Genomic DNA, 27,263 nt, shown 5'->3' on the forward strand with positions numbered 1-27,263 from the left:
CTCATTTTCGCTAGACGACGATTTTGACAGCTCCCTCCGCACTTGCAAAACAGGTGTTTTCGGGACCTAAGCTTTGGAAGACAGCGATTTAAACAGCTGATTGGCGGTCCGCAAAGCGGCTTTCCTATGGCCGATCTTCGCTAGATGACAACGATTCTTCCTCATTGGATCTCATTAAACAGGTTTCAATGTATTCCAATGGGGAAATGCTTTTTGCTAGACAATGATTTCACTAAACAGCAATTCCAGTGGAGCGGATTATCATCGTCTAGTGAGGCACCACTGTATACAGGAGGACTGCTGTATCCGCAGGGGATGAGTTCAAAACCTCCACCCCAGATTCCAGAAAGAGCAGGTATAGAAACCCTATGTATAGCATACTCTCTGGTTCCCTCTAGTGATCCGTTCTGTTAATACACATTGAAAACATATTTCTGAGTTTTTTTATTTAATATTTTCAGACAGTGGATAAGTGCAACCACGGGCACTGATCCCATGAGTACAGTGGTCCTAATGTACTGTATAGGAGTCTTGTGGCACAGTGGTTCAGCTGCACCCCTTGCAGTCCAGACTTTGCTCATGATGTGAGTTTGATCCCAACGGGGTCAGGTAACAAGCTGGAGGTTGACTCAACCTTCTATCCTTCTGAGGTCTGTAAACTGAGCACCCAGTTCACTAGCTGGGGTGTGGCAGAGATGTGTAGCTAGCATAATTAAATTGTAAACTGTCCAGAGAGTGCTTTAAACACTATGGAGCATATATAAGCAGCACGCTTTGCTTTTTGCTTTATCCACATTCAGATGCCACATCCATCTTTGTGGTTTTATTCAGTTTTACTCAAAATAGATGTCACATCATTCTGCCTCTCCCTCCTCCCCTGCTCCCAAAATGAGAATATTTCTGAAAAATGAAACCAGGTGCTGCTTCCCTTTTACTGGATATGGATGAAACTTATCATCAGCCCATGGAAGACATGAACTACCCATGTGGCAGCGAGACCAGATCAAAGAGTGAAGTTGCAAAAATACTTCAGCAAGTTACTCATTACTTACAAGGAGTCTGAACAGTCGGCTGCACGAATGTGCTTTCAATTATCCTCCATGTGGTTTCTAATTATGAACAGAGGCGTACAAGAGTGAGAACATTGGGTATAATTTGCGAACAGGAGGGGGGGAAAAGTTAGAGATGGTTTGCAAAGAGCAACTGGGTGACATAATAGGACGGTGAAGTTGCCCTGCTCTCAATTGGGTGGAGCTTCTCTGGAGAAAGGGAAGGGTGATTGGCAGGTCCACAGAATGAATGGAAGAAGCTGGATTATACCAGGTATAGGTTTGTTGACTGAAAGCTTATTCTGTCAAATGCATGAATCAGTTGCCAGCCAATAGGTACAGGTGACATGCATTGGAGAAGTGAGGTTGTTGTTTAGTCGTTTAGTCGTGTCCGACTCTTCGTGACCTCATGGACCAGAGCACGCCAGGCCCTCCTATCTTCCACTGCCTCCTGGAGTTGGGTCAAATTCATGTTGGTAGCTTCAATGACACTGTCCAGCCATCTCGTCCTCTGTCTTCCCCTTCTCCTCTTGCCTTCACACTTTCCCAACATCAGGGTCTTTTCCAGGGAGTCTTCTCTTCTCATGAGATGGCCAAGGTATTGGAGCCTCAGCTTCAGCATCTGTCCTTCCAGTGAGCACTCAGGGTTGATTTCCTTCAGAATGGATGGGTTTGTTCTCCTTGCAGTCCAGGGGACTCTCAAGAGTCTCCTCCAGCACCACAGTTCCAAAGCATCAATTCTTTGGCATTCAGCCTTCTTTATGGTCCAGCTCTCACTTTCATACATCGCTACTGGAAAAAACAGTAGTATAGTGCAAGTGGCTGTATATATGTAAGAAATCCTGCATGAAATAAAGGCTTCATGTGAGAAGCTGATGGTACAAAGCATGGCGTGGGAGATGCACAGCCTTTAACAATCCAGATCACACAATGGGAAGGGAAGGGACAATGGGGCACACTGTTGCTCTTTTTAGAGCCAGCGTCCTTGAGCCTTCAGCTCCTACAAATGTGTGCCCCACATCCCTGGCTGGCAACAGCCAGCCAAACCTTTTTTGGAAGGAGGCGCAGCAAAGCGTCACTCTTCCCTTGTTGGGTGCCATTTCTGGATGCAGAAAGTGCTTACGTAAGGGGAAATGTCTTTCCATCGCAGAGAGTGGTAGAGATTTTGAGCAGATGGCAAAGTGGGACTGAGAAGGAAAAGGGGCACCATAAATGTCACCAAGCAGGAATTTATGCTCCGAGGGTACAAGCTGCGAAGGTCCACTTTATGGGCCTCCAGAGAGCTGTTACTTCACTGAGGCACTGAGCCCTTGATTACATCAGGGGTCGGAAACAAGCAGAGTCTGTAAAAACATTACACATGGTCAAACAATTTCTCCCTTCATCTTGTTTTGCACCACACTTTCCTTGCCCCTGGAGCTGAAACAAAATATTCATGCCCTCTGCTTTCTCCTTTTAAGCACCAAAGAAGAAATTGCCGGGCATGTTCTGCCATTAAATTATGTCCCATGTGGTTTTCTGAGGTACCATCTAGCTATTGATGGGTTAGTTGTTATTCCTGAACATAGGACGGTATTTTTTACCAGCTCCGATTTATTTATCCATCTGGTCTACCTCAAATTGCCTATTCTGACCAACAGCAGATTTGCAGTGTCTCAGGAAAGGATATTTCTTATCACTTGATAACATTTGTTGTTGTTTATTTGTTAAGTCGTGTCCGATTCTTCATGACCCCATGGACCAGAGCACACCAGCCCCTCCTGTCTTCCATGGCTTCCCAGAGTTCGGTCAAAGTCCCACTGGTAGCTTTGGTGACACTGTCCAGCCATCTTATCCTCTGTCGTCCCCTTCTCCTCTTGCCTTCACTCTTTCTTAACATCAGGGTCTTTTCCAGGGACTTGATAACATACATATACATATATAGACACACACTTATGAAGTAGAGACGCACATGACTTAAGTCACAGGGCTTTGTACGAAGCCTTCCATGCAACACCATGATATCTCTCTCTCTCTCTCTCTCTCTCTGTCTCACACACACACACACACACACACACACACACACACACACACACAGAGAGAGAGCCAGCTGGTCCACTCCCCTTGCATTGCACACCGCCAGGATCCTTCTTCTCTGGTGACACTCCAGTTTGGCTGGGAGCTTAATGTGCCCTTCTCCACCCCCCAAGGCAACAAGAAGAAATGTTTGGCTACAAGAAAAGTCTCCTTGGAGGAAGGGGCTTCCTCAAGAGTAGGGTTCTCCTGGAGGGAAGGCTCTTCCTACCAGAAAGATAACCAGGGCAAATCTGAGTTCGAGGCTGGTACTCAGGCAGACCAGCTAAATAAAATCTCAGAGAGGGAGTGTGTTCTCAAGGAGCCTAACTGATCTGCTGGTTCCTTATCTAGGTTGCTTCCCTGGGACCCTGAATGTTTTCTGCTAACGTCTTGTTCTGTACGATTTTTGGTCTGCTCGACTCTGCTTTGAATTCTCCCTGCTTGGTTGCAGGATTACATGGATGGCACAATGGGGGGGGGGGGGGGGAAACAAACAAATCTCTAACTTGTCTCCCCTAAATTGCCTCTACTTCTTTTTCTTCTAAAAAATGCAGAACAGACCGTTGGGGGTAATCATGAGCCGATCCAATCTTTTGGCATGAGTATGCAGTATATTTGGTTCAGGCTGCAAGGGTTGTGGCTTATTGTAGTTTTTCCAGACACATTATTTTGTCTTGCATCATCACCTATAGCAGTCCTTTAGGAGTGCAGTTGGGTGTGTCCTGATGACATCACTGATGATGCACAGAGCAGGATGTGGTGTGGGTGTGAACTGTACTCCTTTTGCCTGCCTTCTGCTCATCCTGGGAAAGATTACAACTTCCATATACTTTACTCATTCTATTCACTACAATATTTTCCTCTTCTAGTTTAGCGCTATAGCATGACTCCGCCAATGAATTTTGGTGCTATCGCTGCAGCAATAAACTGATACATCCCTGTTTCAAGTGCTCACCATGTTCTTATCAGTTCAGTGCTATTTCACTTGATAAACTTGGGTTGTGAATGCCTGTGAAGACAGTGGGCTAGAGGGTTGTGACAATGGCAAAGGGCGAAGAAGAAGGAGGAATATTGATTGATTGATTGATTGATTGATTGATTGATTGATTGATTGATTGATTGATTGATTGATTGATTGATTGATTGATTGATTGATTGCATTTATACCCCGCCTATCTAGTCAAAAGACCACTCTAGGCAGCTAGAGGCACGAACATTTGAAAGGCACTTTCCTAGGACAATTAAACATTTCTCTGTGATCCACAAAAGTTATTTAAATGCCATGGTACAGTACAGAGAAGTTTGTTTCAAACTTCTGTGGTTATGCCAAGAGAACAGAAATCTCGATCTTTCTTCCGGTATGAATCCACTGGTGAATTTTGGATCAAAGTTTCTGAGAAGTTTCTAAAGGAAGATTTGTAGCCTAATGGAATACTGAGAGTGTGAAGATCAATGAAAAGCAAGCTACAGTTTTGAACATGTTGTCTTAAAGGGCTTGATTTTTCTGTTCATTTTCAAGTACTTTTAGCCACTGTAAGTTGTCACCTGGACTGTTGGTGATCTGTCAGAAATCTGCTTTTAATATAGAAGTGGGGGGGGGGAGGCAATTAATTCATTTTTCCACCCATTTCTTAGTTTCCAAATCTGGAGCTTCATAAACCTCATTAAGATGCTTACTTGTGTAAGAGTTTGTTGACATCAAAAGACGAGTCAAGCCAAGAACTAATTATGAGGATGAGATCATGAAGTGGGCATTGATGCCCAAAAGAAGGGGAGGAGATATTAGATTATGATAAAATTTTTACCAATAATAACCATGGAAACATGACTTTCTTTTTTTTAAAAAAAATCTTAGAACACTGCTGTTTTTTAAAGAAGGAAAATCATGCTTCCATGGTTATTGTTCAGCAGGTTGTTATAACAACCGGTTGGTGATTTTAGAGAATACACTTCAAACTCCATCTTACAACAAAATAAAACCAAAATTATAGAGAGCAAATCCTTCTACTACCCTTGATCAGTAAGAGATACGAGACGGGCACTTCCGTTAGGCAGAGTGAGGCAAACATTTCATGTGGGAGATGATGAGGGAAGAGAGCACAATGCTGGCTGATTTCCCACTTTGTAAAGACACAGTCATGAAACCAGTCCTGACTCCTTGACACCTTTCTGTTTGGTGGTGGAAGGTGTTTTTCCATAGCCACTCCAATTAACTTCTGTGTGTACAGTGGTGGAAAGACCTAACTCTCTGGCAATTTTCTTGTTCTTATGCACCGTCAGGGACAGATTTTATCTTCCTGGGCTCCATGATCACTGCAGATGGTGACAGCAGCCATGAAATTAAAAGACGCCTGCTTCTTGGGAGGAAAGCGATGACAAACCTAGACAGCATCTGAAAAAGCAGAGACATCACCTTCCATACATCACTACTGGAAAAAGCTTCCATACATCACTACTGGAAAAAGCATAGTCAAAGCTATGGTTTTTCCAGTAGTGATGTATGGAAGTGAGAGCTGCACCATAAAGAAGGCTGAATGCCAAAGAGTTGATGCTTTTGAATTGTGGTGCTGGAGGAGAGTCTTGAGAGTCCCCTGGACTGCAAGGAGAACAAACCTATCCATTCTGAAGGAAAACAACCCCGAGTGCTCACTGGAAGGACAGATCCTGAAGCTGAGGCTCCAAGACTTTGGACATCTCATGAGAAGAGAAGACTCCCTGGAAAAGATCCTGATGTTGGGAAAGTGTGAAGGCAGGAGGAGAAGGGGACGACCGAGGACGAGATGGCTGGACAGGGTCATCGAAACGACCAACATGAATTTGACCCGACTCCGGGAGGCAGTGGAAGACAGAAGGGCCTGGCGTGCTCTAGTCCATGGGGTCAGACACAACTAAACGACTAAACAACAACAAAAAACTGTCAAGTCACCTCCGATTTATGGTGACCTATGCATGAGCAATCTCCATAATGTCCTTCCCTAAACTGCCCTGCTCACCTTTTGTAAACTCCACCCTGTGATATCCTTTAGGGCGTCAGTACATCTCTGTATTTGTTCTTCCTCTTTTCCTACTACCTACCACCTTTTGCAGCATTATTGTCTTTTCCTGCCTTCTCATGATGTGCGCACCGTAAGGCAGTTTCAGTTTCAACATTTTTGACTTCTCACATTCCTTGTTCCAATGATATATGTTATATCACTTTGGACTTTGCTTTGCTTTTCCCTGGTAGCTGGTTGAATGCTTCCTGGCCTGGGAGTCTCATATTCCAGCACTATCTATTGTGTCATTTTCAAGCGGCTCATGACAGGACTTTCGTGGTAAGGAAAGTTCTGCAGGGGTTTACTTTTGCCACAGTATTAACAAAAATTAATTGGAGTGTCATCACTATTGCCTCCTCCTTCTTTAGCAGTAAAATACCCAAATGCAATAGGATGGGTGGGAGTTTCCCTACATGAAACTTAGAACTTTTTATTAATTCCAGTTTAGTATAGTTTCACTTTAAAAAAATAAACAACGAAGAGTCAACTTAGGGGAGACAAGCAAGAAGTTGTGTTTTGTGTTGTTTTTTTAATTATGCGCGGTGCTGAGAAACCAGACCGGGGGAAACATTGGCAAAATTAAAGGGAAATATTAAAAAAGAAAAGAAGGGAAAGGAAAGGAGAAAATGCTCTAACAATTTAATAGGTAACAGATTTGCTTCAGTGTGAGTTTTCACTGATCAAAATCCTCCTCTATTAGTCTTTAAGATGCCACATCATTTTGTCCTCTGCTTCTCTTAATTTTTCTTTTTCATTCCACTCCCCCTGCTTCCATTCTGTCAACATGCTGAGACAGACCCCAACAGCTATCTGTCTGGAAACAGCTAGAAAAAAAGGGGAAAGTGTTTCTCACTCTCCCTTAATGTCAGAACTCAAGCTTCTCCGATGACGCTAATGAGCAAAGGGACCGAAAAAAGATCAAACAAAAGGACGTACAATAAAAGACAGATCTATAGTAAGACAATTTCAGGAAGGAGGAGATCTGTCCACGGATTTTGGCATTGATCACGACTTAGGAGGGTTCACTTTCTCTAAGAGGGTACGACTAGATGGGCATTTTCCCCACAGGTTGGTCCAGGTTGGGGATCGGCTGGTTCACTCCCTATCGTGATAAGTACAGGTATAAGACATGAGTCATCATGAACTAGCGCGTCCCTATTGATGCCTACCCATATGTTTTGGAGGTCCCTGCTGGTCTACCATATTTTTGTCTATTTAATTTATTTAAAATATTTTACCCCACCTTTCTCCTTAAAAGGACCAATGCTTTGGTTTTTGTTTGTTTGTTGGAGGGTGGCTCTATTTTGGTATGGTTTATTTTTTATTTGTTAATTTAAAATATTTTTACCCTGCCTTTCTCCTTTAAAAAGCCAAGGGTGGCAATGGGCCCAGTGTATATGATTGCTGGTGGGTTAAACTGCCCCTTTACTTAAGCCACTGGACAATCTTGAGAAACTGAAGACTTCCTTCCTGCTCTCCTCTGGAAGGGAAGGGAGAGGAAGTTTTCTATTTCTTTTTTATTGCTGCGAACGCAACATTGTATCACTGATGCATTGTGCTAACTAGAAACATTTTAAAAGAAATAGAAGGCTATTTCTTCTTCCCCCTCTGCAGGCGAATAGAAAAAAAGCTTTCAACTTCCTGAGATTGTTAAGCGGCTTGAGCAAAGCAGAGAGGAGGAGACTGGAGGGGGATTTTGGTTAGGGTCAGTTTAGATCAGGGCAAACATGGTTGCTTGAGATGTGGGTGCAAAGATTGCCCCAGATAACATAGTGCACCTCAAAATGATCTTGTTTAGCACAATGAAGACAAAACCCGACTGGGATAATTTGGTTGTCTTGTCATGCCTTCAGTTTGGACCCCAATTCAGCAAACGAGAAAATGTAACTTCTGAAATCTACATGACCATGCTGAGGGGGTGTTGTCTGCTGAAGAAAGTTTCTCAAGTGCTGCTTAAATCCTGTTGAGGTAAAGGTAAAGGTTCTCCTTGACACTGAGGCCAGTCGTGTCTGACTCTAGGGCACACTGCTCATCCCCGTCTCCAAGCCATAGAGCCGGCGTTTGTCCAAAGACAGTTTCCGTGGTCACTTGGCCAGCGCGACTAGACACAGAACACCATGACCTTCCCACCAAGGTGGTACCTATTTATCTACTCACATTTTTACATGCTTTTGAATGGCTAGGTTGGCAGGAGCTGGGGCAAGAAATGGGAGCTCACTCTGACACGGAGATTCAATCTTATGGTCTTCTGACCTAAAACCCGTTGAAGTTAATGATAACAAAATAACTAAGGACCACATCAGGCCTGTCATCATACCTCAGAAGAGCTGATGTGCCTGGATGTATCAACAGAGCTTTGCTCAAAGCTAATATTTTAAAGATCTCTAATGGACACAGCAGAGAGGAGAAGAGAGGAAAGAGAGCAGAGAGGAAAGAGAGCAAAGAGGAAATAGCAGAGAGGAGAAGGGAAACAAAATGCAAGGGAGATAGGGAAAGTTACAGAAACTTGAATTCAGACTTCCAAAGAATAGCAAGGAGAGACAAGAGGGTCTTCTTAAATGAACAATGTAAAGAAATAGAGGAAAATAATAGAAAAGGAAAAACCAGAGATCTGTTCAGGAAAATTGGAGATATTAGAGGAACATTTTGTGCAAAGATGAACATGATAAAGGACAAAAATGGGAGAGACTTCACAGAAGCAGAAGACATCAAGAAGAGTTGGCAAGAATACACAGAGGAATTATACCTGAAAGATTTGGATATCCCAGACAACCCAGATAATGTGGTTGCAGACCTTGAGCCAGACATCCTGGAGAGTGAAGTCAAGTGGACCTTAGAAAGCTTGTCTAACAACAAGGCCAGTGGAGGTGATGGCATTCCAGTTGAACTATTTAAAATCTTAAAAGATGACGCTGTTAAGGTGCTACATTCAATATGCCAGCAAGTTTGGAAAACTCAATAGTGGCCAGAGGACTGGAAAAGATCAATCTACATCCCAATCCCAAAGAAGGGCAGTGCCAAAGAATGCTCCAACTACCGTACAATTGCACTCATTTCACACGCTAGCAAGGTTATGCTCAAAATCCTACAAGGTAGGCTTCAACAGTATATGGACCGAGAACTCCCAGAAGTACAAGCTGGATTCCGAAGGGGCAGAGGAACTAGAGACCAAATTGCTAACATGCGCTGGATTATAGAGAAAGCCAGAGAGTTCCAGAAAAATATCTACTTCTGCTTCATTTATGCAAAAGCCTTTGACTGTGTGGACCACAACAAACTATGGCAAGTCCTTAAAGAAATGGGAGTGCCTCACCACCTTATCTATCTCCTGAGAAACCTATATGTGGGACAGGAAGCAACAGTTAGAACTGGATATGAAACAACTGATTGGTTCAAAATTGGGAAAGGAGTATGACAAGGCTGTATATTGTCCCCCTGCTTATTCAACTTATACGCAGAATACAGCATGTGAAAGGCTAGACTGGAATCCCAAGCCGGTATCAAGATTGCCGGAAGAAATATAAACAACCTCCGATATGCAGATGATACCACTCTGATGGCAGAAAGTGAGGAGGAATTAAGGAACCTTGTAATGAGGGTGAAAGAGGAGAGTGCAAAAAATGGTCTGAAGCTCAACATCAAAAAAACTAAGATCATGGCCACTGGTCCCATCACCTCCTGGGAAAGAGAAGGGGAAGATATGGAGGCAGTGACAGATTTTACTTTCTTGGGCTCCATGATCACTGCAGATGGAGACAGCAGCCACGAAATTAAAAGACACTCGCTTTTTGGGAGGAAAGCGATGACAAATCTTGACAGCATCTTAAAAAGCAGAGACATCACATTGCCAACAAAAGTCCGAATAGTCAAAGCTATGGTTTTTCCTGTCGTGATGTATGGAAGTGAGAGCTGGACCATAAAGAAAGCTGACCGCCAAAAAATTGATGCTTTTGAATTGTGGTGTTGGAGGAGGCTCTTGAGAGTCCCCTGGACTGCAAAGAGAACTAACCTATTAATTCTAAAGGAAATCAACCCTGAGTGCTCACTGGAAGGACAGATCCTGAAGCTGAGGCTCCCATCCTTTGGCCATCTCATGAGAAGAGAAGACTCTTTGGAAAAGCCCCTGATGTTGGGAAAGAGTGAAGGCAAGAGGAGAAGGGGACGACAGAGGACGAGATGGTTGGACAGGGTCATCGAAGCGACCAACATGAATTTGACCCAACTCGGGGAGGCAGTGGAAGATAGGAGTGCCTGGTGTGCTCTGGTCCATGGGGTCACAAAGAGTCGGACACAACTAAACGACTAAACAACAACGACAAATGGACACAGAGTTTTTATGAGATAAAAAAAAAGGACTGAGGTTCATGGTGCACTCAAAGCAGGGCTCAAAGTAATTTTGTGATAATCAACCCCACCCCCCATCTCCCAATTATGCAGCATGTATGGAATGAGGCCCTTTCTGAAATAGACTGTCTTAAATATAGCAATTGTATAGTTAATCCTTTTGGCAAGACATTACAGAAGATTTCAGCACTAATGCCCACCCCAACTTGACTGCTAGACTCACAAAATTATTTATCATGGTTTCTGGTGTAAGAAAGTCTTTGTTTTTATAAGCTTCATGTCGGCTAATAATGGCCTGGCATTCTTGTGTTCTTAGGCTTTACACATTCCATATTTATGAGGTTGGAAGCTTGGCTTCTGGCAAAGATTTGGCTGGCTGGAGCCATATTGTCTGAATTATCTGTATTCATGCAATGAGATGCAAGATGGAGCAATTCTGAGTAGCCAATCATCATCCCTTGAATTGATCAAGAAGGCAACGGAGAAGAGAAGGCAAATTGTTGTGTCAAACTCACAGGGAACCTGGCACAGACTTACCCTTATTTTATTATAGGTGTCAAGTCTTGGAACTTCTCACCTGATTAATCACCTGGCTTTTAACCAATGAATCCATTCATTAACTGATTACATTTAAATGCATTTACGTATCACAAAACTGCTCAATGTAATCAATAGATTAAACTAGTTTAATCAATAGAATAAATCAATTTAACCAACAGGCTAAATTTAATCAATAATGGGGGTGTCAATATTAACCAGTTACTGCAAATCCTAATGGATATTGTTTTGGTAGGACTTGTTGTTTGAGCCTCTTATTTTCCTCTTTTTCCAAAATACCTTCAGCAACTGGGGAATTGATCTCATATAATCATCCCTTTTAGTCTTTATTTAGGATTAAATATAACCATTTCGTTAATCTGTTTCCCTGTGATCGGTCTCCTCGCTTCTTCCTCATTTTCAGCTGCTTAGGGGATCCTCCAGGAATGGAACACTAGCCTCCTGGCTATATTTTTTCTCTCTGTTACAATATAAGAGGTCGCCTTCCTCCTGTTAAAATAATGTTTATTTTAAAAAAAAACGAAAGCGCCTTCTTAAGATTACATCTGTGCATCATGTTGAGTGAGCAAGGTTTTCTCGGAGGCTCTCTTACAATTATGGAAATCTTTTTCCAGGGAGATTTAATATAGTGCCAGAGTCTAAGCACCCTTTAGAAGTGTAAGACCTTGAATCCGGGATTCTGCATTCATTACATTTATCACACAGAGTGTCAGGTTATGAATACGGATGAAAAGTAGGCGGGAAGCCCAGAGGGGAGAGAGAGAATATGTACAAATGCTGTGGAGACGTTAAAAACTCAGGCTTAAACTATGTGATAAACATCCACGTCATTAGAACATGGATTCCTTAAGTGCAGAAAGATGTTGGTCCCCATTATCTCATTGGGCCTTTGAGCAAAAAATTCGGCTGGGTAATCATCAACAGCTCTTCTGAACCTCTTTTGTGTGTGAGCTATTACAGTGTGGCTGCCTGCCCTGGCCAGACCATGCAGGAGGAGCGCAAGCTGCAGCTACGTATGCTCGCCACATGAAGCTAAGAACATGTGGCGCAACACAATGAGAAGGAGCCACACTGCAGATCCTCTGTCTCACAGAGGTAATGTGTCCTTAGGGCAGCTGTCGGCACCGAGCTGTCGGCATCTACTGCTTGAGTGCCAGAAGTTCTACTATCTCTCGGGCAAAATCCAAAACTGAACACAGTTGGTTTGCCAAGGGGAGCCAGTCTAGGTGGGCAAATTTACCCTCATACCTACAAACGTGATGCAGATGTGAAGAAATATGCAACCAAGACTGCACAATGGAGTATGTGCCACTAGGGGGCAGTATAGATAGAAATGGTATTTATTTATTTATTTATTTATTTATTTATTTATTTATTTATTTATTTATTTATTTATTTGATTTATACCCCGCCTATCTGGCCCACCGGACCACTCTAGGCGGCTTCCAATATAAAATCAGATAATAAAAACATAGACAAATACATAATAAACAGCAACAGCAGTAAAATAAAGGAAAAGTAAGAGAGAAATCAAGAATTGGCTGGAGGGAAGGCCTGGATAAATAACCATGTTTTTAGTTGGGTTTTAAAGGTGCCCAGCGTGGGGGCCGCGCGAATCGCCGGAGGAAGATTGTTCCAGAGGCGAGGAGCCACCGCCGAGAAGGCCCGGTTTCGTGTCTTCTCCTTCCGGGCCTCTCTCGGCATCAGGCTCCTCAGCCTCACCTCCTGACTCGCGCGGGTGATCCCGGTAGACCTTGGTGGGAGGAGGCGTTCCGCCAAATATTGAGGTCCTAAACCATTTAGGGCCTTATAAGTAAGATAATTAGATTAACTTGCCATGTTTCCTTTTTGTCTTGTCTGCTCTGTTCCTTGCTCACCTACAGACTAATACTCTCAGGTTTGATTGCCACATGCTTCTCTCTTAGCAGTGACAGATGCCATCTTTTTTTTATCTCCCAGATGTTAGTTCACTGTAGGGAACTCTCTCTCCACTAAAACAAGGTCTTTTTGCTGATTATTCCAAGCATCAGTTTCCGCATAGCAATGTCCTGTAGATGGGTCTTAAAAGATGCCACATAAAACTCTCTGTTGTTCAGTTTCCATATGGGCTAACTTTCATCACTCAGAAAAATTTCCCACCCTGTAATCTTGGTTGCTGACCATTGAATTGACACAGATGTACACGAAGAATGGAGCCCCAGTTCAAGTTCCAGCAGATCCTAATGGGTCCATGTGAATCACTTTGAATCTTCCAAAGAGCAAGATATAAGCATAAATAATAAAACATATTTTAAAAAATTCAGGGTTACTGGTGGGGATGAGCGCGAACCAAATGACAAACCAAAACACCTCCTGCTCTTCCTCTTCCACCACCACCATCTTCGGAGACAGCTGGCCCAGCGCCCGGAAGGGAAGGTGCGGTGCTATCTTGGCTCACTTTTCCAGGGTTCGTGGGTGGTTCGTGTTGGTGGATAGTCACAAACCACTCCGGTTTGGCCTTTTTCCACTTCAAGCCCATCTCTGGTTACCAGCTGTGTGACTCTGATTCAAAATGATATTGCCAAAATTCGATTGTGATTTTGGTCTTGAATGAGCGAAACTGCAATAGTTGTAATGGCAGATTGCAGTTTATTAATGAGGCACATGACCAAGCACACAACCAGCACCTGATTAATTAGTTGTAATTCACCACAGTGACCGACATGATGTCAGATTCTCCAGAATAAATTCCCCATAGGATTCTGTACAGTAATTTTTCAACTTCAACACACCAGTTTCCTTTTTTTGATAATGGGCTTCCAGGCTCCCTTTTGAAGGACCTAGAAGCAATGTTCTTGTTGACAGTAGACTTAAACAATAAATTCAGCTCTAAAGGTCTTGACGGTATACACCAAGATCCAGGTATATGGAGCTTGTGTCCTGAGCACACTCCTGTATTGCAGTGAGTCCTGGGCCTTTTGTGCATGGCAGGAGAGGAAGCTGAACACCTTCCATATGCGTTGTCTCTGACGCATTTTTGGTATCACCTGGCAGGACAAAGTTCCAAATAGAGTAGTCCTAGAACGAGCTGGAATTGTTAGCATGTATACATTACTGAAACACTGACATCTATGTCAGGCATGTTGTGAGAATCGCTGATGGTCGTATTCCAAAATATGTCCTGGATGGAGAATAAGTGCAGGGAAATCACCCCAGAGAGAGACCACAGCCGCGATACAAGGAGATCTGCAAGCAGGATCTGAAGGCCCTAGGAATGGACCTCAACAGATGGGAAACCCTGACATCTGAGTGTTCAGCCTGGAGGCAGGCGGTGCATCATGAGCTCTCCCAATTTGAACAGACCCTTGTCCAGCAGGCCGAGGCAAAGAGGCTGTCCCGAAAGCAGCAAAATCAGGGAGCTGGACAGGGGACAGATTGTATTTGTCTTCAGTGTGGAAGGGACGGTCACTCTCGAACTGGCCTTCTCAGCCACACTAGATGTTGTTCCAAGTCCTCCATACAGAGCACGTTACCATAGTGTCTCGAGACTGAAGGATGCATACACACACACACACAAAAGGTTTTGAAGAATGGTTTTCCAATCACATTGAGTGTTATCTTGAAAATATGGGATGGCATCTTGAGTGCAGATAACATGAACAGTTTTTGCAGTTTGCAACAAATATTTTGCATCTGTTTGGAACAAATTCTTTCACTCTAAGAGGATTTTAGTAGATGATCTATAATGATAATGAAACAATAACAGTTCAGTACAAGCTATAAAGCAGAAATTGAGATAAAGCTACAGTCACAAGCATGGAAGAATTCCAATTCTGTGGAAACGGAGTGGGCTTGCTTCAAATAAAATATATTTTATGATTGGAGAAAATATATTTTTAATTACATGCCTGAAATAACTGTTCACAACCAGACACATCCCACTGTGTTTTTGAATCCATCTCTTATTACAAACGCCAATGATTCCAAGCACTGCATGTATATTTTCTGATCCATATTTAGAACTCACTTGGAAGGTAGATTGGTGTGATTAGCTCCATATTGTATGTAGGGAGCAGGAATTTATTTTAAAGACACCTGAAAGCAGAGGAGAATGGAAGTAAGAATGGAGAAATGGTGTGTTTTGTTTTCTTGTGCATTTATACATCAAGTTCATCCCAGGAATTCATTGGTTGTTTTTTTAAAACAAATGAAATCAAAGACAATTTCTCCAATTTATACAGTACTGGCCAACTTCAACAGGAACAGCTGTGCTATCAGCCTGGAGAAGGCAATCATCATCATCATCATCATCTTAGAACTGCAGAGTTGGAAAGAAACCCAATGGATCATCGAGGCCAGCCTCCCATCAAGAAGGCACAGTGGGGAATTGAACTCCCAACCTCTGGGTCTGTAGCCAGAGACTTACACCACTGAGCTATCCAGCACTTTGTAACAGCTGCCTGCCCATGTAGGTCAGAAAAGAGACAGAGAGAGGTCAACATTATTTAAACAATAAAATGGTTGAATATAAAGGTATTTAAACCGTGATGGGTGAACTGTTAAAGGTTAAAAAGAGACATTAGAGATAGTCCTTAATTAGAGTAGAAAGGCAGTCTTGCCATGTTTGCTATACGCATCAGACTTCAAAGAAACCTCATATCTTACTGAAGACCAATCATAAAGCAAAACAAGATAATTTGCCTAATCTTGGGGGGGTGACAGAAGCTTGTGCTGTGGCACTCAGAGGCTTTCATTAGTTACGAATTTTCCCTTTCCACTCAGAGGCTATCTCTAACAGCTGTTTTTTTTGGCTCACAGCTCAGGCCTGGATGGGAAAACCAGACTCTCCATCCCAAATATTTAGGAATTTGCAAATTAAACCCAAAATGCTAAATGGGGGGCAAATAACACTCTTTCAGCAAGCAGAGCTATATTTGCAAAGAGCAGTTGCTGCAAACTGTTTTTCAACCCGCCCCCCAACTCCCCACCCCCAAGTCTGCAGCCTAATTTCAGGCCAGAATGAACTACAGGCCAGAATCCTATAGGCATTTTTGCATTAAAGTTTGCATCTGTTGTTCTTATCTGCCATCAAGCCACCTCCGATTGATGGCCACCCTACGAATGAGCGATCTCCAAAATGTCCTGTCCTTAACTGCCCCTGCTCAGCTGTTGTAAAGTCAAGCCCGTGGATTCCTTTAAGGACTCACTCCATCTCGTAATTGGTCTTCCTCTTTTCCTGCTGACTTCTACCTTTCCCAGCATGATTGTCTTTTCCAGAGAATCCTCAGGATATGCCTGAAGTAGGATACTCTCAGCTTCAACATTTTTGCCTCCAGAGATAGTACAGACTTGATTTGATCTGGCACCCACTCGTTCAACTTTCTGGCCATCCAGGGTACCCTCAGAGCTCTCCTCCAGCACCACATGTCAAACAAATCATCTTGTTTTCTTATCCGATTTCTTCACTGCCCAGCTTTCACACCCATACAGTGGGGTCTCTACTTAAGAACTTAATCCGTATTGGAAGGTGGTTCTCAAGTTGAAATGTTCTTATGTTGAATCTGCATTTCCCATAGGAATGCATTGAAAACCATTTAATCCGTATCTGCTCTTTTCCGTCCATAGAAACTACAGTGGAACCTCTACTTAAGAACTTAATCGGTTTTGGAATGGTGTTCTTAAGTTGAAACGTTCTTAAGTTGAAGCAAAATTTCCCATAGGAATGGACTGAAAACCAATTAATCTGTTCTGGCTGTTTTTTTGTTATGTAGAGGTGCGTTCGTACATTGAAGCATTAGTTCCCATAGGAATTAATGCAAAGCTGGTTAATACGTACTCTACCACTAGGGGGAAAAATTTTTTTAACCTAAGATGACCTAAGGTTAAAAAAAGAGCAGGAAAGTTTTTTTTCCTGTTCTTATCTCGGATTTCTGTTCTCAAGTAGAAGCAAAATTTAGCAAACGGAGCTGTTCTTAAGTAGAATTGTTCTTAAGTAGGGACGTTCTTAAGTAGTGACCCCACTGTACATAGGTGTGAAATACAAAAATGTGGATGATCTTGGTCTCCAGTGGCACATCCATCCTCTTGACGATCTTTTGCAATTCCTTCATGGCTGCCCCTTCCGTGTCTCCGTTGTCTTCTGACTTCCTTGCTGCGTATTCCATTTAGATTCATGATTGAACGAAGGTATACAAAGTCTCTTAACTATTTGAATTTCTTCATGGTCAACGCCCAAGTTGCATAGTTCTTCTGTAGTCACGATTTTTGTTCTCTTAGTATTCAACGGCAGTCTTACTCGGGCTGCAGTTGCAGCTAATTGCGGCTAACTAATGAGCTGCTGTGGTACTTCTAGGTTGCATGTCTGGTCGTGCGCCTGGTCGTGCAAATGAATGTGCCCCCAGCACCTCATCAATGAGCCACCATTGCCGTACAAAATTACCAAAATCTTAAGTGAACACTGATAGGATTCCAGCCATTATATACAGTGTGTCAATATAAAAGGAAAACCCTTAAGGACTCACTGTGTGTGAGTGTCACAACAGGAGCGTTTCTCACTTCTAAGGTGCTTGTTTTACCTGTGGGATGCAAGGACAGGATTCCTTTGAGGTCCAATATCTCAAATACGAAGTTTCAGCCACCTTCTCGTCACTTTTCCAGTGCTTTCAGCTCTAATGACTGGCCACCTAGAACATTGGTTTCTGCCTTCCACCGTCTCCAGCTAAAAATGTCCAGCTCTCTTTTTTCCAAACCAAATCACAGCAGACGATTCATCTGCTCCCCATCTGACTAACTGGGAATGCAAGATATTAATGGTTATCACAGAAAGAAAAGAAAAGAAAACATTGGGGAGATTCCTGGCCATCAGACTATCATTTCCTGTTATTTCCTGGTGAATCATCAAACTTATTGTCTTCGTCCAGCTGTTCATTAGCACACGATCAGTCCAGGAGAAAATAGTTTCTTCTATTTACAGTAATAACAAAATAGATACTGTAAAAGCAAAGTGTGGTGCTTATATACCTCCCCATAGCTCTTCCACACATTGCCCCCCTCCCCCAACAAGCCAAGTACTCAATTGACTTGGAAGGATGGAGGGCTGAGTGAACCTCAAACTCGTTACCTGGGATAGAACCTGGGTCATGAGCAGAGTTTTGGCTGCAGGACTGCCGTTTTAACCACTGCACCACGAGGCCCATCATAGATTTGCATTAAATGCACTTCATTGCAGTCAACTGAGGGATTATGGATAGCCTTGCCCTTTGGCAGGGTGTCCTGCAGCTAATGTTTACCTCACACTTGTGTGCAACATTGCTAATCTCAAGTAACTTCCCATCGCTGCCGTTTCAACCTTGAAGGCCACACCACGTTGTGAAACTGTAGCATATTTCAACCGCAGCCTTTTCCAACAAAGCAAATCTTTTGACACCAAGTGACCAGAAACAAATTACAGCAATGCGCGTCATCACATCCATTGTGTTCCAACAATGTGGCAATCTGTCTGTGACATTGGCGTGCGTCCCCCTAGATTGTTCAGCATGAGCTACATTTCTCTCTGACTAACAGGAAAAGCAGTTGTGGCAGCTTGTGATTCTGTGGATGATGGTTGCTCCTTGTTAAGCCTGGTGCACAGACACAATTTGCCGGGACAGGGAAAATTTCACTTCGTTCATGTCCTTCCGCCGAGCCACTTGCAAAAGCGTGAAATCAAGAATGATTAAGAAACGTTGGCAATACAGCCAATTTCATATACTGTAACTAGCCAATGAATTGGATTCAGCTTGTCCTTGCTCCCAATGAGACATAACCAGAGTGTATAAATATCAAAGGTGTGTCTGTGTGTCTGTGTCTGTGTCTGTGTCTGTGTGTCTGTGTGTGTGTTTGGACTGCAAGTCCCAGTATACACCAGCCAGAAGAACCATGGCCATCCTGGAGTAACAGCTCAACAATAATGTGTCCAAGCTCTGTACCTCATGAAGACAATCTGACAGCAAAGTTAGGATAGTATTTTATAGGGAGCAGATTTTTTTTAAAAAAAATGGACTCCACTTCCCATAATTCTCCCTTCTGGGAGTTCTGCCTGACAGATAGACAGCTTACAATGCCTAGATATGGCTCAGCTGAGAGAAAGTCTTTTACTGGAAGATTTTGAAGCCTAGCTAGGTTGGGTAGAGCTAGGCCTCAAGGCCTTTCAGTTTAGGTCTTTCTCCCAGCTGAGTCACATTCAGGTGTGTGTAATGTGTCTGCCATAATTCCCAGAAGGGAGAATTATGGAATATGTTGTTCAGAAAATCCAGTAATTCCATCTCCAATGGGTTTTTTGTTCGTTTGTTTCCTCCCTCCCTTCACAGATTAAAAACTCTGGAAGCTGCCCTATGATGAGTTTAAGCTTGGTCCATATAACTCAAGAGGCAGTGACAGATTTTACTTTCTTGGGCTCCCTGATCATGCAGATGGTGACAGCATCCACGAAATTAAAAGACGCCTGCTTCTTGGGAGGAAAGCGATGACAAACCTCGAGATCATCTTAAAAAGCAGAGACATTACCTTACTGACAAAGGTCTGCATCGTCAATGCTATGGTTTTTCCAGTCGGGATGTATGGAAGTGAGAGCTGGACCATAAAGAAGGCTGACTGCCGAATAACTGATGCTTTTGAATTGTGGTGCTGGAGGAGGCTCTTGAGAGTCCCCTGGACTGCAAAGAGAACAAACCTATCCATTCTGAAAGAAATCAACCCTCAGTGCTCCCTGGAAGGACAGATCCTGCAGCTGAAGCTCCAATACTTTGGCCATCTCATGAGAAGAGAAGACTCCCTGGAGAAGACCCTGATGTTGGGAAAGTGAAAGCAAGAGGAGAAGGGGACAACAGAGGATGAGATGGTTGGACAGTGTCATCGAAGCAACCAACATGAATTTGACCTAACTCCGGGAGGCAGTGGAAGACAGGAGGGCCTGGCATGCTCTGGTCCATGGGGTCACGAAGAGTCGGACACAACTTAACGACTAAACAACAACAATATAACTCAAAGTCACCAACACTGACTGGCAGCAGCTCTCCTGGGTCTAGTAAGACCCTTTGCTAAGCCCACCATAGGTTGGACTTAAAAAGACCTTCTGAGTGCAAGCCATGTTTTACCGCTGAACTGTAGTCCCTTGCTCTTTTTCCCGTTCTGGGCTCATCATTGTCCAAAATATAGGAGATGTCTTTCAACATAATCAACACGGAATCATAGAACAGTGGAGTTAGAAGGGGCATGTAAGGCCATCAAATCCAATCCGATTCAATGTAGATCTGGCAGATAGATGGTTGTCCAGTTTTCTCTTGCAGACCTCCAGCATTGGAGTATCCATCTTAAAATGTGGTAGACAGAACTGGGCACGGTACTCAAGATGGGGCCTAACCAGTGGCTAATAGAGGGGACTAGTACTTCACAAGATTTGGAGACTCTACTTCTGTTAATGCAGCCTAAAACATCATTTGCTCTCTTTTTTTTCAGCCACATCGCACTGTTGGCTCGTGTTCAGCTTGTGATCTACAGCAAGGCGAAGATCCTTCTCTCTCATAATATTATTGAGCCAAGTATTCCCTGCTGTCTTGTAACTGTGCTTTTGGTTTGCTCCTCTACGTGTAGAACTGTTAAATTTCATTTTGTTGTTTTCGGCTCACAGCGCTCGAACCTGTCAAGGTCTTTCTGAATTTTGTTCCTGTCTCCAACGCATTAGCTCTTCCACCGAGTTTTGTGTCATTCACAAATTTGATAAGTATTCTGTACACTCTCTTATCCAAGTCATTAATAAAAATGTTGAAGAAGACCCAGCCCAGGACTGAGCCTTGTTATCTCCTCCCAATCTGAGAAGGAGCCATTGATAAGCACTCTCTGAGTACGATTCTGTAACCAACAGTTTGTCCACCTGACAAGTTGTTCTATCCAGCCCACACCTAGTTAGTTTGCTAATCAGAATAGCTTGGGACACTTTATGTCTTCAGCATTCCCATCATCTATCAGGGAGGTTACAAGATGAAAAAATAAGATAGAATTACAGTGGACCCTCGACTTACAGACGGCTCGATTTACAGACTTTTCTGGCTGCAAAATTTAGGTTCGACTTGCAGCCAGAGAATCGACCTACAGACCAGAAAAAAACCAAAATGGAGCAAAAATGGAACAAAATCGGCCAGTTACGGATTAATCAGTTCTCAATGCATTGTAGGTCGATGGAGACTCGACTTACAGACTTTTTGACCTGCAGCCACCGTTCCTAATTCCGTAAGTAGAGGGTCCACTGTTCTTGACAAATCCATGCTCGCTTCTGGTTATTACTGCATTGCTTTCAAGCTGCTTGCAGAGTGACTTCTTTATGATCTGCTCCAGAATTTTTCCTGGATTGATGTCAGGTGACTAGTCTGTAGTTGTTAGGTTCTTCCTTGAAGATAGGGACAATGTTAGCCCTACTCCAATCATCTGACATTTCACCCATCCTTCCAGATTTCAAGAAAACAGTAGACAGTGGTTCTGATATCTCGTCAGCCAGTTCCTTCAATAATCTTGGAAACAGTTCATCCGAACCTGGGGACTTAAACTCATTCAAAGTAATAAGGTATTTCTTGAGCCTCGTGGCGCAGTGGTTAAAACGCTGTACTGCAGCTAAAACTGTGCTCACGACCTGGGGTTCAAATCCCAGGTAGCCGACTCAAGGTTGACTCAGCCTTCCATCCTTCCGAGGCCGGTAAAATGAGTACCCAGCTTGCTGGGGGGGCAATGTGTAGCCTGTATAATTAAAATTGTAAACCGCCCGGAGAGTGCTTGTAGCGCTATGGGGCGGTATATAAGTCCAAAAAATAAATAAAATAAATAAATTGACTGTATTCTCGAAGGCTTTCACAGCCAGGATCCGATGGTTGTTGGTTTTTCGGGCTGTTCAGCCGTGTTCTGGAGGATTTTCTTCCTAAAAACCTACAGAACACGGCCAAACAGCCCAAAAAACCTACAGCTGTTCCTTGACTGTTTATCATAACAATATTCTAACCACAGAAGAGACCCACAACATGGACCACAAACAAGAATACGGCCAAAGAACTCAAAAAAACCCACAACAGCCAAAAGATGGTAATGACTCAATATTGAGGACTATCCTCTCCCACGTTTTGCTAAAGGCTTATTGTTTTCATTGCTGTATTTATATACTCTGCAGCTGCCTACTTTTCATGGGTTTGAATGCCACGAGAGTATTTATCCCTTTGACTGAATATATACCCGAAAACAGAACCATTTTACAGTACTTTGTATGCAACGACAGATGGCTGCATTTTGAAGGGGACCCTAGTGTTCATTGACATGAATTTTACATAGATGTGTTCAAAGAAGCAAGAAGCATCCATTTTCTACACAGAAATATAATGGTGGTATTTCATCTCTCATACTGCTATGGTAATGTATAAATAATGCCCCCTACAAGTCCCATGTCATGTAAAGCATACTCAAACTACAAGCCAGTTTAATAATAATTATGTCTTTCCAGAGATAATGGTAGAATAATTTCTACCTTCCACTGGGAAGCATAGTTAAGGAAATGGTATTATAAGCATGTAACGCTAGAATACTGACAAAGGTTTTTGGTTTTTTTTTTAGGTTTGAAGGTTTGTGTTCTTTTTATGTATTTCATTAGAGGGAAAAAGAATTCAAAGGTTCATGTGCCCATTTACTGGACGTTTACCACAGGTCAGTGAAAATAGTTTTCCCCCCTGCTCACACTGGGATTTAGAGATACAACATTAGAAAGACACAGGCCCACCTCCTGGGGTTCAATGGGTGAAACCTTACAATTCTGTCAGAATCTGAATGTGTGGCCTCTTGACAAAAACTTTGTGTGGATATATTTTTATACATTTAGAAGCCTTTTACAGAAACGTATGTATCTCTTTGTGGGATGTGGTGGTGCTGCGGGTTAAACCGCAGAAGCCTCTGTGCTGCAACGTCAGAAGACCAGCTGTCATAAGATCAAATCCACACGACGGAGGGAGCTCCCGTCGCTTGTCCCAGCTACTGCCAACCTAGACGTTCGAAAGCATGTAAATGCGAGTCGATAAATAGGTACCACCTCGGTGAGAAGGTCACGGCGTTCCGTGTCTAGTCACGCTGGCCACGTGACCACGGAACTGGTCTTCAGACAAATGCTGGTTCTACGGCTTGGAAACGGGGATGAGCACCGCGCCCTAGAGTCGGACACGACTGGACTAAATGTCAGAGGGAACCTTTACCTTTACCTTATGTATATTTTTATCAGTATGGCTATGACTGAATATCTATTATTAGCTAGCTGGATAGCTCAATGGTTTAGGTGGCTGGAAGTTCAATTCCCCACTGGACCTCCTGTGAATACAACCAGCCTGTGTGGCCTTGGGCACACCGCCCAGTCACAGGGAGCCCCAAAAGAACCATTTCTGAGTATTCTGTACCTGCAAAACCCAGAAAAAAATTTGCCAGAAGTCAGAATTGACTTCACAACACATGCTTTTTATTATTAATGAGTATATATATAATTATTATTATTGTGTTGTTTCTGAGGGGTTTTTTCCCCTGGTACTTTCATTAATTTGTTATGATATTTAAAAACAAACCAACAGATAAGGTCTGGATCCAGGAAGGGTCTCCTTCAAGACAGCCGGTATTATTCTATCACTCAGTGGAGCCTTGGGAAATCTCCTGAACCATCCAAACACATAGCTGAAGACGCTATGATGGGAGAGGGTTGAGAGAGCATCTGGTGGGCCACACATATGCAAAAGCTTGGCCCGTCATGCTGAGGGACATAAATGGAAGTTTCACAAATCCCATCTCAGCTCTCTGTGTCATTTACCCCCTTGTCCCAGCCCAGATTTCCAACTTCCTTTGTTTTGTTTCACATAAAAGACCAGATTACAGCATCCTTATCTGGGAGTGAAGGAAGACCATAAATGGGCTCCTTTTCTGCTCCTTCTTCCCCATTCAGAACGCCTCCCATCCTGTAGCATGAAGGAAATTGCCTGGTTAGTTCCCATGGCAACATATTACCTGTACTTTACCTACCATAAGCATGTGGACCATTATTAACCTTGTCTTCTCCAACAGCCAGTCTCAGAACAATATTCTTGATTCTCAGGGGTCTTTGCTATATTTAGACATTTGGAAGAGATAAGATTGAGCCTCTCTGAGGATATGATGTGTCTAGCGTTGAACCAAGGGTAGGAAGCATCCTGTAGCAAATAAAGCAGATGAATCATCTCTCCCGGAGGGCATGAACCTGCTGAGCTCCACGGTCGTCCTTCCATTGCCCCCTCTTTCAATACTTTCTTCCTAGAATTCAGGGGAGCCACAGAAGCACCCATAGTCTCTTCCTTTTTCCAGGGAAGAGTAATGCCTCCTCAGAAATATTTCTGAGGTGGGCAATACTCAGAGGTATACTCTACCTTGGGTATACTCAGACTGTGCAGCTTGCCCAAGGCCACCCTGGCTGGCATTACTCGCAGTAGGCTTAGTGGGGAATCGAACCCCCAACCTTTGACTCCGCAGCTAGATACCTAACTCACTGAGCCATATAGCCAGTCTAGGGGATGTAAAGCCATCTTTTCCTTCCTTTCCGAGTATGTTCCCAGTTGTCCAAGGTGTCCCTTATTTCATACAAAGAATATTCACTGCCATCGATTTTAGATTAGATTAGGCATCCTTCAGTCTCGAGAGACGATGGGAACGTGCTCTGCATGGAGGACTTGGAACAGCGTCTAGTGTGGCTGAGGAGGCCAATTCGAGAATGACAATCCCTTCCACACTGAAGACAAATACAATCTGTCCCCTGTCCAGCTCCCTGGTTTTGCTGCTTTTGTGACTGCCCCTTTGCCTTGGCCTGCTGGACAAGAGTCTCTTCAAATTGGGAGAGGCCAGGCTGAATGTTCAGAAGTCAAGGTTTCCCATCTGTTGAGGTCCATTCTTAAAGCCTTCAGATCCCGCTTGCAGATCTCCTTGTATCGCAGCTGTGGTCTCCCTCTGGGGCGATTTCCCTGCCCTTCACTGCCATCACATGTCCTGTTTTCTTCCAGCTTCCTTCATGTGCTCCTTTCTTGCTTCCCTCATCAGCTGACCTTGTGCCCCAGCCTAGTGTCTCTGCTCCCCATTTCCACAACAATACTGACAGCTGAACTCAACCATTCATCCCTTTTGCTTGCCCAAGACCCTGCAGCTCCTCACCTCAAAAAGGAGGGTAAGACCTGGATGGGCTTCACAACCAAAGGGCAAAGAATCTGGAGGTTTGGTAGGGCTTGAGAAGGCTGGAGTCCATGAGCGGGCTTATCCTTGTAGGACCCAACCCGTATGTCCTGCCAGAAGAAGAAGGCAAGTCCTCTGTGAGTTCATGCTTCTTCTCTTTGGTCCTCTAACCTCTCATTCAAATCAAATACGATAGATCAGCCAGAATCGACAGTGAGGGGAAAAGAGAGAAGGATATTTTCTGCTCTTTTTAAATTGGTTTTTATTTTACTATCATTATTGTTGATTTACATTAGTGTTGGATTTATTGATTGTTAACCATCCAGGATAGTGCCATGCACTAATAGGGAAGTATAAAAATCATTCATTCATTCATTCATTCATTCATTCATTCATTCATTCATTCATTCATTCAATCTATCTATCTATCTATCTATCTATCTAGAGGTTGGAAGCATTGGGCCACCTATTAAGAGTATACAGTTCAACAGATGCCCTTCAAGGCAACATTGTTATTGAAGTAAGGAGTAGATGATGATGATGATGATGATGATGATGATGATGATGATGATGATGATGATGATGATGATGATGATGCCGCCGCCGCCGCCGCCGACTACTACTACTACTACTACTACTACTACTACTACTACTACTACTACTACTGCTACTACTACTACTACTGTTCTTCTTCTTCTTCTTGGATCTTGGTTATGCCCACAGACAGTGGGAATTTATAATTTAGGGTGTCTAGATGTGTATTTCTTTTATTTTTAGAGTTATTTCGGATTTATGCACTGGTTTTGGTGGCGTTCAAGAGTAATTCATTCTTGTTACTCAGTGTTTGAAAAATAACTTGTCATTATTTGTTATAATAATGTTGAGAAAGTAGCTTGCTACTTGGTGTGATTTTTTTGTTTGTTTCCTGCTACTTTAGTTACCTAAACAAGCTACCTTACAAGTGCTGAAGGAACGGCATAAACCTTGAAAACTTTTTATCACAACACCTTTTTATCACAACATTAATATTAACCTTCAAAACTAGCTTTCAAAAGCTTTTAAGAAATATTAGTCATTGTACCAATAGAATAATTTTGTTCCTACCCCTTGCATTATTTTTGTTACACACTCAACGTATTCCCAAGGAAGGTAGCTCATTATAGATAACTTTACTAGTAACTTGTTACTTTCCAGCACTGTGGAAAAAGGATTGTGTATTCTACTACACTTTGGCTGCACTTTACTAGGTTTAAGCTCCCTTAATTCTGTCTTGGATTACGGCCATTGCCATGGAAGTCTCAAGTCTGACACCTTGTCTGTTTGTATTAATCATATATTTAAGAGAAGATTTGCACGCTGCTGGAAAATCAGAATTTGCTTAGATGCCAAGACAATGTATTTGCAGGAGACACCGGCAACAATTCAGTCCTGTTATGCAATGCCTTGTCTAGGACCTGGAGATATTTCTTTTTATGACAAAATAAAGCCGAAAATTGCTTCAGCATGTACATGAAGGCCTTTTCTGAGCTGAGGAACCGAACGCTCTCCTCATTAGCCTTTTTTTTTTAATGGCTTTCAAGAGCTTTGCTTTCCCATTTGTCAGTTTGAAGAATTCACCATATAACTTTTACTCTCACTCTGGAAGTTTTCTCGCTCCTAAAACATTTTATTGGAGCAGGTCAAGGTTTTGTGTTTTTGAATACTTTGTTTTTGTGTGGTTTTGTGTGTGGTGCTATTATTTTGGTAACCCATTATAAGTGTAATTTCTGAACTGCCGCCAAACTCAAGATTCAAGTGGTCTGAATTTAGGACTGAAGACCATTCTGCTGAATGGTCAGGTTATCACCTTTATCTCTGCACCTTGGGGGGGGGAATGTGATGTCATGACCTCACTTTAAGTACTCAGAAGTGGTTGGACCCTTCCCTTCTTCTGGGGCCCTCTTGGGATTCGGCCACTTGCCCAGGGCTACACAGGCTGGCTCTTTCGGAAAGCACAATGGGGATT

The sequence above is a fragment of the Pogona vitticeps genome, chromosome 1 (genome assembly GCF_051106095.1).
Source record: "Pogona vitticeps strain Pit_001003342236 chromosome 1, PviZW2.1, whole genome shotgun sequence".
Lineage (NCBI taxonomy): Eukaryota > Metazoa > Chordata > Lepidosauria > Squamata > Agamidae > Pogona > Pogona vitticeps.